Source organism: Gymnogyps californianus, chromosome 16 (assembly GCF_018139145.2).
Source record: "Gymnogyps californianus isolate 813 chromosome 16, ASM1813914v2, whole genome shotgun sequence".
NCBI lineage: Eukaryota > Metazoa > Chordata > Aves > Accipitriformes > Cathartidae > Gymnogyps > Gymnogyps californianus.
In genome coordinates, this window is record NC_059486.1 from 14,779,744 (window position 1) to 14,792,545 (window position 12,802).

General features: G+C 46.9%; 1 protein-coding gene across 1 annotated transcript in view; it reads left to right on the forward strand.

Moving 5' to 3' along the window:
• Positions 1-434, forward strand: part of PTPN11 (protein tyrosine phosphatase non-receptor type 11) — a 28,282-nt gene extending 27,848 nt beyond the window's left edge. Inside the window, exon 16 of the mRNA XM_050906440.1 lies at positions 90-434. The gene's annotated coding sequence lies outside the window, so the exon portion shown is untranslated. The remainder of the gene's footprint in view (positions 1-89) is intronic.
• Positions 435-12,802: the final 12,368 nt, after the last annotated feature.

Sequence of the window (12,802 nt, forward strand, 5' to 3'; positions counted from 1 at the left end):
TGAGTACTTCTGTATAATGTCAGAATAAGAAATACCTGCTGGGTTTTTTTCTAAATAATTTTTTATTTTCTTCTCCCTTCCTTTCCCAGAAATGAATATGGTTTTTAAAAAGGTCAAGAAAGAGATGGAAGAAGCTTCACACGAACGGTGAACTCTGAAGGCTTGGTACCTTTTTATTTACAGTTTTAATCCTTCAATAGTAGGCAAAACTTAAGACCATCTAAAGATTGTTTATATCTCTTCTCTCCAATACGTGATTTACAATTGCTCATTTTCCAAATAAAAGGAAATCCTTTCTACAATGTAGACAACTACTTTGTAGAGTCAGTTTTGAATCCTGCAAACTGTTGGACTGTCATCCATTTGTTTTTTAAATAGTATTTTTGTTTCACAGTATGGCTATTAGTTGGGGTTTTTTCCTTATTTGAGCAGTTGTGGGATTTTTTTGGGGGTGGGCTGGGGTGGTGGTAGAGCAAGGATATGGATAAATCCGTTACACTAATGTAAAATACTGATGGGAACAATACTTGATTGTTGGAAAACAGTGGATCACCAGCGTGAATAGAATCAGCTACATGATAAAATTAGTCCTAATACATTTCAAACTCAGACTGAGTTTCATAGGGGTGAGCAGTTATTGATATGAAGGTGCTTTTTGTGATAACTGATGGCTTTGATTACAACTTAGCTGAGTGGCTGGATGGGCTATTTTTGAGTGATTATGCAAGGTAGCCTTTACATCAAACAATTTCTTTTACATGATCTCTACCCAAAATAGAAATTTACTGTATCTCTCAAAAGACGCAGTGGCCTAGTGGTTTGTGAGGACACTGTCTATGTTAATTTGTCTGTGTTTGTCTATTAAGCAAGAGATTGAACTTGCAGAGTTAAGGTATTTTAAAAAGTTGCATGATGACACCTTGACAGCTTATTAAAAACAGTGAAACAAGTAACCCACTGTGCAGGCTGTTACCTTAGGATAAGGTAACCCTCTTCCCCTTCTGCTGGGGAGGTGGAAGCTGTTGAGCCTTCTGGTTTTTTAGTAAGGCCTTACGCTAGTGTAAGTGGCTAAATTCAAGTTGTGCAGGGAAAGCAGTGCATGGAAGCTAGCTATCCACTAAAATTGCCTTAGTTGAAAAGGGCAGCAGGGGCAGCAAGGCCAGCAGGCTTGTTCTGGTTCGTTTCATCAGGCAGGAGTTTATTACTGTTCTACCTGAAGTGCCTTTCAGAGCTGCATTGAATTTGCTGTCCCTATTCGATTAAAAAAAATCGCGTTCATCTGAAACCACTTCTGATTGTTGTCAATGAGACAAAGTCCTCTCCTAGAGCCTCTAGGACGAAGAACTGCTGTTAAGCTGCCAGTTCATTGGGTTTCTTCACTTTGTTTGCTCTGTCCAATTATCTGGACCAGAAGCTTCCCTTGAAGCCGTTAGCAGCTGCATGTGTGCATTAATGGCAGAATCGGTCCCTAGGAGTGGGTACCGGTGGTGTCTTACCAATGTCTTTCCCCATGTTTCTGGGGAAGTTCTGTGACTTAAGTAGCGTTAAGGAATTATTGCCGTTTTCATACAGCAGGTGCAGATGGTGAATGCTGCATTAAATTGCTGAATGCAAGGGTGCAAGGCCAATGGGATTGCGTTATTGGCCTTCCTAGTGAAATTATGCTGAAGCCTGGAATGTAATTAATGCAGCTTTGTGAAAGGTTAAGTGGGAGATTACATTACCTTTTCCTGAGAGTGCTTTGCAAAATCAAATATTTGAACACTTTGTTTGAACTGAATGAAGGTGCTTCTTTAATGTTAAGCAGAATTTTGTTACTTTGCCTATTGTCCTTTTTGTCTTTTGAGGCTTTGGGTTTTTTTTGGAACTCCTGTCACCAGCATACTGTAATACGTGGCTTGATGTCATAGCCTTATACTCTAGTCATAAATACTTGTGCCCTTTCTAGATCTAAAATTTCTAGTAATGACGAGAGAGAAATCTGTTCATCTGGTAGTGAGATACCTATTCTACATCGCCTGCTTCCTCTCCTGTCCCTATTTACAGCTTCATCCTGCTGAACAGGGATCAGTTATAAGTGTTGGTATTTGTATAGAGCAATTGACAGCAATGAAATATTTGTCTAAAACTTTGTGCAGAGTTAGACAAATTCTACGCTTCATACGTTATAGCAAGGTGGAACACGTGTTCAGGTTTGGAGCTACTCTGCACCGAAAAGTCAGGGGAAAAGTCAAGAGAAACGAGAGAAGGATCCTGAATGAGTCTGAACTCTGTTATGAACTCAGTTAATGTGATGTGTCTTAAAAGATTGACCTGTATAAGCAGCAATCAGTTACATGGCCAACATAAAGTTGCCTCTTATGACCTCATTTTAGCTGTTTAGAACCTGCCGCTGTAGAATTTTTTTGTTTTTCTTTTTTCTTGGAACCAGGGAATTCTTACTGCAGAATGTGTATTAATCCTGGGGAGCATATGGTGGAAGAATGTCAATGAGGGGGGAACAGAATCTGAAAGATTGTGAATAAATACTCCTCTCTTAACTGGAGTGTTAGGCCCTGCTGAATACCAAAGGGGAGACCTTGCAAAATAACATCTGTCTGCCTTTCATGCACCGGCAAGAGAGGAATGATTCTTAAAGCATTTTTTAAATTATTTTAAACAATGGCTGGGGTTTATGACAGATGAAGCAAGAAAGAGAAATGTCCTTTGGTTCAGGGGAGATAAGTGAATGTGGGTTTCATGTATTTCTAGTGAGTTTTTAGAGAATAAATTTTAGGCATTGATTTACAAGCTTTTGCTGTATCAATGGAATGGAAAAGGGATGCAATTCTGAAATGTTCTGTTGTAGAAGACTTTATACCACAAGGGAAACTTTAACCCAACTCCTAAGGCACAATAATTTATGCCAGCATGAATTTGCTGCAGACTTCATTTACTGAATGTTTTATAGCATACACTTTAATTTCAGCTAACTGTTGTTAGGACTGATTGGTTCTCCTATTAATCCTGACCAAACTTTACTTTTTCCTTCTAAGATATGTGTTTGAAACACGATTAACTAGGATACGGCTAACGAAGCTATAAAACCTGTTTCCTTTTTTGTTGTAGGGATGAGAAAAATCACAGCTGGTACTAGGATGTGTTGTCAGGTTTTGATTTTTCTACCCGTAACTTCATTATTTCAAATTAATTTTTAATTTCTCCCTTTTAAATAGTGAAACGTAATTAATAATTTCAAGCCTGTTTATTTATGACATTATTGTGATTATTTTTTTTTATTACAGTACTAAAGACTAATGAAAAAGGATCCTCTTACTAGGTGGAGTAGACCTTGCATTTATTTTTTTCCTGCAATGTATGAAGTATTGTACCAGAGTATTAAATGAAATGTAATATTTTATTGAAAAATTTCTATCCTTTAAAAGGAATACATTTAGGATGTCATCAATTTGATGTGAATCATGTAAATGTTGATAATGCGCTGTTTATTATACATCTAGTGTTTCAAAAGACTCACTTATTGCCTTTTGCCCACATACATTCTGTAGATCATTTACAATTGTCAAAATGTGACATTAAAATAATAGTTCATGTATAGAAATATTGGTGGTTGTCCATTGTTTTCTGTGCTGGTATTTATGGGTCTTAGTTCAGCTGCTCTGCTAGCTGCATTGTGATTTTTATTGCTGCGAAGCTATATTATCAGAAATAAAAGCGTATCTGTAAACATCAGAACTTCAAAAAAAGGGAAAAAAAAAAAGAAAAAAAAAGAAATAAAAATCATTTTCTTAAGATGGTTTGTCAGTTACTCTGTTCTCCAGCTTGCAGTCAGAAAAGATGGTGTTGTATGGGCACTAATCTTCACGTCTAGATCATAGTGTTTCCGAGTGGTACTGCTGAGCCCCCTGCGGGTGAGATGCTGTTGAAGAGAGCAGCTGTCCTTCCCGAGAGCCACTGGAGCAAAACTCTTATTAAATATGATGTGTACGAGCTTTTATCTTTGTGTTCCTACCATCCGCTGCCAGCTGGCTGCCCCGTGGGAGGTTCTCCGTGCTGCCCAGGTACTGCCTCTCCCGTTAGCCCTCGATGGCTCTCGTCCCGGGAGCCCTGCGCTTGTGCTCCTGCAGCGGTCGGGTGTCCCTGCTGCCTTCTGCTTTCTCTTTCCTGCTCCACCTCCAGGTAATTGACCTTCCTTGTTTCTTTCCTGAGTTTTGAACTTGGTGTGGAACATGCTCAAAACTGGGATGGGGTGGGGATTGGCCTCTCTTTTTTTTGCTATTAGTGTATAATCAATCAGTTTTAACTGGGGGGAAAGGAAGGACAATCCTGTTCTTCCTCTGTCCACACCACACTTAGCTGCAACCAGTTCTTCTGGGGTGAGGGAGGAAGAAGCTGTTGCTCTCACTCCTGCTGCTCCTTCCTTCCAGATCTTTCGTCTCTTGCACCATTTGTCTTTGGGGCTCTGCTGTTTCCTGAGATCCTTTTATGCCAGCACCATGCAGTGACTCAGAAGAGGGACTGGTGCTTTGAAAAGGAGCTGTATTGCACCCCAGGCTCCCTTCTGCCAGCTGCTGCTACCATACTTCAAAAGCTATCAAAGTTTCTGACTATCTGTAGCACTTGGAGCTAGGCACTTCCAAAAAATGTAATGTCCTACCTGTTCTCTAGGCTGGAGCAGAAGAGCGTACATGTGCCCCGAAGTATTGCATATCAGTCTTATTTTAGGTCCCCCAATACTGCTTTTTCTTTCTTAAAGCTGTTGGGAATGTTCCCACTAGGCATGTCATTGCTGTTATTGATTCCCAGAAGCTAGACAGCCTGAGTGGCTTCACTGACATATGAAGGGTTTTCAGTCCAAGGAAAGGTTCCATTAAGCATTAGCTCTCCCCTCGATCCTGCTTTCAGGGCTGAGCCATCCTGCAGCTTGTTAGGAAATAAATGCTGTATGTTGTAACACAGACAAGATGAGCGGTGCCGGTTGAACACGGAGCAAATATCAGCTGAATTTTTAGTAAAACAAGCCTAATCTCAAGGCGGTGGCAAAGCATAGAGCTAATCTGCTGAAATGCCAGGAAGGAGGCAGAGCCCTGTGGTTGAGGCCTCTGCAGATTCACGTACAAGCTGAATTCAGAGGAGGACAGTAGCTATGTAGAGCAGCTTGGGTTTAAGGCAATTATCCTGCAGAGTAAGATGTATCTTTTTTTATGAATGCGTCTAACGGTTTGCATCCGTCTCTGTGTATAGCTATGGTTGTATGAGGTGTTTCAGAGTTGGGGTGGGAGGGGGACTGGTCCAGTCTGAGAACCTGGACAAAGATTGAAAGCGATAGTGATGTGGTGACACTTACAGCACCTCCTGCTCTCTCCCAGGCTGCCGTGTTGCATTTTTGCTTGCCCCGTGTAGATAAGTATGAACAGAATTTATTCTCACAGCGCTCTCGGTGTTTATACAAACCTAGATGATCGGATATTGCTCAAGGACAAGTTTGTTATCTCCATAAAACCTTGAAACTTTGGCTGACTTTCCTTCAGTACGAACTCCAATGCAGTTAGTGTTTAGGTTAGGTGAATTCTGAAGCGTGCCTCCTGTTATGCGGCAAGACGTATACATCGTACTGCTCTTCTGATCCTGTAACGAGCAGAGCTGAATGCGTCGGGAAAAATGAAGGTGTCCTTCAATCAACCTATTTGCCGTTTCCAAAGAAAATGTTTTTCCAGCACATCTCTTGGCAGAGCTGGTGCGAATCGGGTTCCATTTTCAGGGTAGCAATTCTTGGTTCATGTCCCTGTGTGTTACACCCGGTTGTGCTTTTTAAGCCTTCACGTGCTAGTCCCTTTGCTTGGGATCACCCTTGAGCCCATCGCGTGGTGCCTGCGCTTCAAGTCTCTGAAATCTTCCTTTGCCTTGAGCTGGGGCCTGAGGCTCCAAAGTGTATCTATTCCCCCCCCCCCCCCCCCCCCCCCCCCCTTTTTTTCTTTTGTAATGGTTGGGAAAGATACCTTCAAAGGATTCTTAATATGCTGATTGCTTCCTGTTTTCCCCACGGAGTAAGACTTAGCATAACAATTCATAGATCAAAACGTCTGATTTGAAAAAAAAAAAAAACAACCCAGCTCTCCCAACGAATGCCTCCAAGTATTGGCGGGGCTGCTACATTTTTAGTGTGCATCATCTTGACAACTCACTGTTTTTCTTGACTACGTGCGTGTTTGCTCCTGATGGAGGAAAGATCTTTGGATTCTTGTGCTGGTGCTTTTCTCAGTTTCCTTATTTGTGTCACTGGATGCAAAATGGGAGGGGGAGGAACTCCCTAGTCTCTCTTGTGCTGGAAATCAGGCTGGAAGATGCTGTGATTCTTTCTGGTCTTTTTATTTAATGGTGTTATGTCTGAGCTTAGTTTATGATTGTTCTTTCTGGCGGCAATCTTTAATTCTATAGATCTGTGAAAGTCCCCTGTATATTTACACCTACGAATGATAGCTAAAGGGATATAAAGTGCTGCATAAGAAACAGGAGAGAGCAATAATACCTAAGTGGTGGCTTTTTCAAACTGCTTGATGTCATTTGATCCTGTGCGTTTAAGGTTTCGTATTTGTAGAGCGGGTGTGAGCGTCCTTTCGAAGGAAGGGAATGGCTCTGTCCTTCCTGGTAGCTGGGCTGCGGGTTTGCAGAGCAGGTCGAAGGCTAGCTAGTCAAGATTGATTGCGCTCACTGTTTCAGATAAGTCTGACCTCAGCGCCTGCCCGACTGCAGCAATCCTGGCTTGGTCTTGTAGCTGTTTGGCCACCCTGGCCTTCCCGTGGGAATTGGTGTCCCTTGGGAGCCTGTGCTTTGGGTACAGACCCGCACGTGGACGCGTCCTCCTGCTGCCTTCCCAATGCTTCTGGCATCCTTTGACAGCAGCTGATGGTGCTTGTAGCACTGTCCTAATTTAGCCTAGCAGAAAGCTGCTTTAATTGGGGTATTCTTTGTGTAGGCTTTTGTGCAAACAGCAAACGTCCCCGGGACTTCTCAGCCCCGCGAGCTCCGTGCTTTGCAACTCTTTCCCCCAACAGCGTCAAGGTCTGAGTTTCGATGGTCACCCATCTCGACTGCGGTAGTCGGCGTGTTGTGTCGGTGTGCGATCTGCTCCCCTTCCTTCGGTCTCCTCTGGAGTCCTCTTGTTAATCACAGATGCTTGCAGTGACTTGCATTATTGTAATTAACGGCCTTTCTGCACGTTGCAGTCAATTCACATTCCTCATGGCTCATGAGCTCAGGGAAATGCAGTACTTCCAGAGCATCTACGCTGGATCGCTTCGCGCTGCTGTCCCTGCAGGTGTCCTGCACTAACCTCTGTGTAGCCTTCAGCCTTCCCGTTTCTGTGGTTCGGAGACTGCTGTTGTCCCCTAATAAAGAGATTTGACTAAATACTGTATGAAATTTAAAATCAATCTCTAAGGGTTATCCCACAAGGATCTGTCTGAAAGTTAACCTATTGATTCATAGCAGCTCATAATTGTACAAATCATCAGTGGCTGCACTGAATTTCTATTAGCTTTGGTCCATTTCCCAGGCCTAGATCTGCATAGTAATATCAGCGTCTGGACAATCTGCTCCTAAAATTCAGTTGAATCAATCAAAAGGCTTTGAGTGGTGACTTCCATTGCAGAGATGCGTTTCTGCATAAGATGGAAAAGCAGTAGACTCCGTTACTCAGATTGCTCTTCCCAGGCACAGGTCACTGGATGGACTCAGTCTGGACCACGATGCTTTTGTGAGAGGCATGAGAAAAACATGAAGCTGCTCTCCCAAATACTCGGTGCCTGCCATTGATGGAAACCAAAGGACGGAGCCAGCGTGTTGTCATCACCCTGCAGAACAAGTAAGCGTGTCCTCAGGGTGGTTAGCTGTGACAGTCTGTGCTCTGAAGGATCCCTTCCCGAAGGAACGGCTGGGGTCCCACTCCCCGTAGCTATGTCTTGCCCTTCAAGCGTGAAGCTCTTTAGGATGAATTACACAGTCTTAATGGTAACGCGGCTTGGGAGATGAAATTGGGGGTGAAGCCCTTGTCTTGCCCACTCCTTGGACTTGCCTCATGTTTGCTGTCCTCCCCATCAGCGTCGCTGTGCCTTAAGCCGTAGGACAGGAGGGTCACAGGAGAATGGGAGGGATCTTCCACCCAGGGGCTTGGAGCCTTTTTTCACCCCCTGTTTCATGAAGGGTTTAGGAAGAAGGGCCGGGGTGGTGGTGGGATTCCTTCTGCAAGGCTTGTTCTCTTTTCTTCGGCCGGTCGCTGAGTGTTTCCGACACGCAGCATGCTCGCGCGCTGGCGCGGGATCAGAAACGCCGGGGAGAGGCTTTGTTCCAGTCTGTGCTGCAAACGGGCTGATTGCTGGTGCGTAAGAGCCCGGAGGCTCTTGCATGTGAGTGCTTGTAGCTCGACTGCAGGAGCCTCTTTGAGCTTAACACGTTCAGCTCCTCTGTGCTTTGGGGCAATGGGTTGAGTTAAACAATTCACCGGCAGGCTCTGGCTCTGCTGAGTTTGACCCTCGGAGATGTGGAAAATAACAGACTGTGCTGACTTGTCAGGTATATTGTGAAAATAAACACCGTGGAGATCTCGGCCCTCTTGAATATTACCCCGGCAGGCGCCGTAAGTACCTAGCGTGAGACGTTTATGTGTGGTTCACCTGGCTGGATTGCCGACTCCGCTCCCCTGGAAGCCGCTTCGCCAGAGCGAGGAGGTAATTTCGTACTCTGGTGCCATCAGACCTGGCGAGGGCTTGCTGCGAGCCCCGAGCATCGCCCGCAGGCTTTCGAGAAGGCTGCCAGCAGCGTTTGCTACAGCATCCTTGTGCCACCGCAGCAACGTGGTTACCTCAGTCCCTTTGCATCACAAAGTTTCGCTCTCACAGGCTCTCGGGTTAATTATTTGCGTGTTAAATGCGCAAAAGAAATGGAGTGTGTTTGTGTTTTCCACTACTGAGCCTTGCTGACCCTGCCTGCCTTCCCTTTTGCTGGAGGGTGTGTTTTGCTCGTGTTGTCCTCGGTGTTCAGGAGTGATGCGCAGGCACAAAACACACCCCGTGTGCCATCGGTCTGGGGCTAATACGTGCTGGAGCTGTTTTATCTCTATTAATAGTTATTTCCTCCTCACTGAGGATTTTTATGCTTCCGTGCACTTAGGGAAGGTTGCTTTCAAATTCTCTTCCTATTGCTCACGATAAATGGTGTGTCAGTTCCAGGATAAATAGGCAGGATGGGAAAGGTGTTGCCATAGTAACAGTGGGATTTCAGTGATTGGTATCCATGGCAATTGTTGCTAAATTCTGAGAGATTTTAAAAATGCTTTATTTAAAACATAATGAGTGCGCTGCTGCCTACGGTGCCGGCGCGGCGGGGAGCGCCTGTGTATGTGTGTGTACGCACACGTGCATGCACAGGCACACGCGCTTTCGGGAGGAAGCCTAATCATGCATGAGAAAGGAGGGGAAGTTTCTTTTAAGGCCATTCGGATGCTGTGTCATGTGGCAGCGGGACAGCACCAACAGCCCCACTCAAACCTGCCTGCGCAGGGTCCTCGGGGGCTCCTTTGCTGCCCGGCCGTGCTGCAGCCCGGGGGACGCTGAGGCTCCTGCATGGTGGCTGCGGGTGACCCTCGAGGCTAGCCAGCCCCGGGAAGGGGGGGATGCGTGTTTGGGAGGGTGCGGTGGATACCCAGGTCCATCTCTCCAGGGTTGTGATGATGGGAGCACCTCTGGAGATCTGTGGATGGCCGAAAGGCTGGAGTATGGTGCTAAAACTTGCTGAGAAAACTGGCTTATGCCATGGGGGTGCCTGTCCCGGTGTGGAAAGGGGCTTTGTAAGCACAACTACCTTGCCCCTGTTTTGTTGGAGAGGTGTTAACTCTCTTTCCTCTCTGCGCCTTGCTGCGGTGTCTTTGTTTTTGCTTGTTGGAGAGGAACGGTCCGGGTGGAAGTCACCCTGCGAAGCACGAGACGGGAGGGATGCTCCTGGCCCCGTCACGCGGAGCAGCGGTGGGAAGGGCAGCCTGTCGCCATCTGGGCTCTGCTGCCGCTCCCGCGGGCCCCGGCCTGGGAGCAGACAGCGTGGGCTCCTGGGGATGCGGCTTTGCCGTCCTCCACGGGCTCGGCGAGGGGAAGCACCGCCGTGTTTTGGCACGGGCTGGGAAAAAAAAGGCGAAAAAAATCCCTTTGCTGTAAGCCCTGCGACTGCCTAGGAGCAGTGGGGGAGCTGGGTAAGTGTCCGTGTGTGCAGGCAGCGATGGCTGATGAGCCGGTGGCTTGGTGCTGCCTCTTACGATCCCGTTGTTATTGCAAGTGGAGCAGGAGCAGCTGCTGCCCGCTTCATTAACTGTCCCATCCTGGCAGGGGGCTGGAAAGCTACCGCAATAAGCGCCAATTAAACACCTCTCCAAAATGATCCTGGACCAGCCAAGAATTATATTTTATTAGCAGGGATGGAAAGCGTCAGAAACCTCTTCCTCGGGGACCTGGCTGGTGGTGGCTTGGTTTTTCTTTTTGTATCTCCAGGATGCAAATATTTAACCTGCTGACTTGGAAAAGATCCATGTAACGCAAACAAGGGCCAGGCAAAGGTCCACCCGGCTCCGTCTGCCAGCGCGTCTCCCCCCGGCCGGGCAGGGCTCCTGGGTGCAGGCAGAGCCCTGAGCCCCCCCCAGGCGGTCGCTGGCTCCCTGCCTGGGCACGGAGGGAAGTCCTGAGCACACCTTTGGTGTTTTTCCTAGGGGGAAATAAAAAAAAAAGCCATTTTGGGAAGAGCAGCTGGTGAAGCTGGTGAGAGCGTCTGAGTCTTAGTGGCGGGTTTGGTTTAATAGGTGGAGTTTCTCCTTCCCCCTCTTGCTCCAAATACCCTTTTTCTGAGCCAGGAAAATTCTGCTGTTTTTCACCCCAGGCTTTTCCTTCTGTTGGACAGAGGCAGCACTGGGATGCAGGGCTGGGTGTTTTGTTAATCCGTCTTAGTTTATGTAGCGATTGCTCATGCAAATGCTTCCACCTTTGCTGGCAGAGATGCAACTGCCTCCTTCCTTTCTGCTGCACTTCAGGACATTGAAGTATGAAGCGCTTTGTAGGTCCTACAAAATAACAAGTTCATGTGATTACACTTCGAGCGGTGATCTTGCAGACACTTCCATGCAAGACAAATACTTCCAGTGTGGGAAGCTTTCTCCTTCCTGAGATTTTCCATTGCTTTTCAGTGTGGTTGTGCCAGGGGTTAAAAATAATGCTGACGTTTTTGTTGAGTTTTGATGGCTTGACTCCCATTAGACCTACCTACATGCTCTTTTGCACTGAACGCTGTATTTTGTACATCAAACCTTGGTATTTAGAAGGTTTTGGAGGGCAGCCTGCGTTGCAGCCTGACCCGGAGGCTGCGTGGGCTTTCTGCTGCGATCTCCTGGGTTGGTCTCGGCGCGGTGGCTTCCCATCAGGCTGACGTCTACTGCCGCTGCCCTTCCAGTGCGCTCCGCTCCGCCGGCTGATGAGACACCAGGGGTAAACGTTGTGTACAAACAAAATACATTCGGCCTTGACAGAGTGTATTAGCGCCGCTTCGCCTGCTGCTGCGTCCGGCCGTAGTGCTTGGCTGATCCCCCGCTGCATCACATCAGCTGATGTAATTTGGGGGGCAGTCATCACCAAGGGCGACGTTTCGTACCTGGCTGAGATATTAAATTACTTCGTCTTTCTGATGGAACTGTAACCTCGGTTTTATGTCTCGGTGCCCAAAGCAAGTAGCGCTTGAAGCGTGTCAGCTGTTGAAAATGAAAAGATCCATAGTGTTTTTAGGATGGATGGCTGAGCCCTGCCCGTGCTGGTGGGAGAAGGGAGAGATCCCGAGCCACCGGAGCGGATGGGGCAGAGGGGAGAGCAAAGCACCCGGAGCGTTTCCCTGGCAGAGGTGCTTTTTCTTGGGAGTACATCAGCTCTGGCACACGCTGAGTGCCGGGGTTTCTTTTTTTGTCATTTGGGGCTGAAAAATGAAGTGTGCGCTAGTGATCGTTACAACGTCCGCCGAGTTTGTTAAAGGATCTTTTTATGAGCAGATTTGCACAAGTCCCTTTCCAGGCTGCTAGGCATGATAAAATACTGCTGTTCGGCCTGTCACGGGGATAATTGGTTGGCATTATGAATCATAAAAGTATGTCCCCCCCTGGAATTTTATCCTGACATTTGATTTAATTTTTCCTGACATCACATCCATTATATTGCATCGCCTTGCTCTCGATAGCTGAATTTGCGTGCTGGCAGTAAGGACCAACAGGTTACTTAAAGAACGAAGTGGCTGTTAGTGGAAACATGTGCTCTGTGCGGAGGAACCCCTTTCTAAATGAGCTAAAACATTATAAAAGTGCCGGTGAGGAAGCAGGATCCTCCCTCCTGCTTAACCTGCTGGCGGGAGGAGAGGCAGCTCTGCTTTCCGATGGGGATGCGATGGGGCTGTGTCTGAGCTGGGCTGGTAGAGCAGGAAGGAAAAGGCATTGGGTTTTTGTTTTACCCAGCCTTACTCAATATTGCTGTGCTTTCAACACCCCTAAAACAAGGGGACGGGGTAACTTCTACCCTGGCCACTGGAGACGTGGAGCGGACATGGTGTCCTGCATGCACTGCGCTTTCCCCGGGACCCTCCTGGCACACGGTTGACACCCTTGGCATGGTCGTGGTGTGGTTTGCAGCCCACCGTAACTGGGGAGGATCATGCCAGGCGTGAGTCTGGGTACAGGATCAGCTCCTTTCCCGGTTTAAAGCCTGTGTGACAGCAGGCGTGGGGACACACA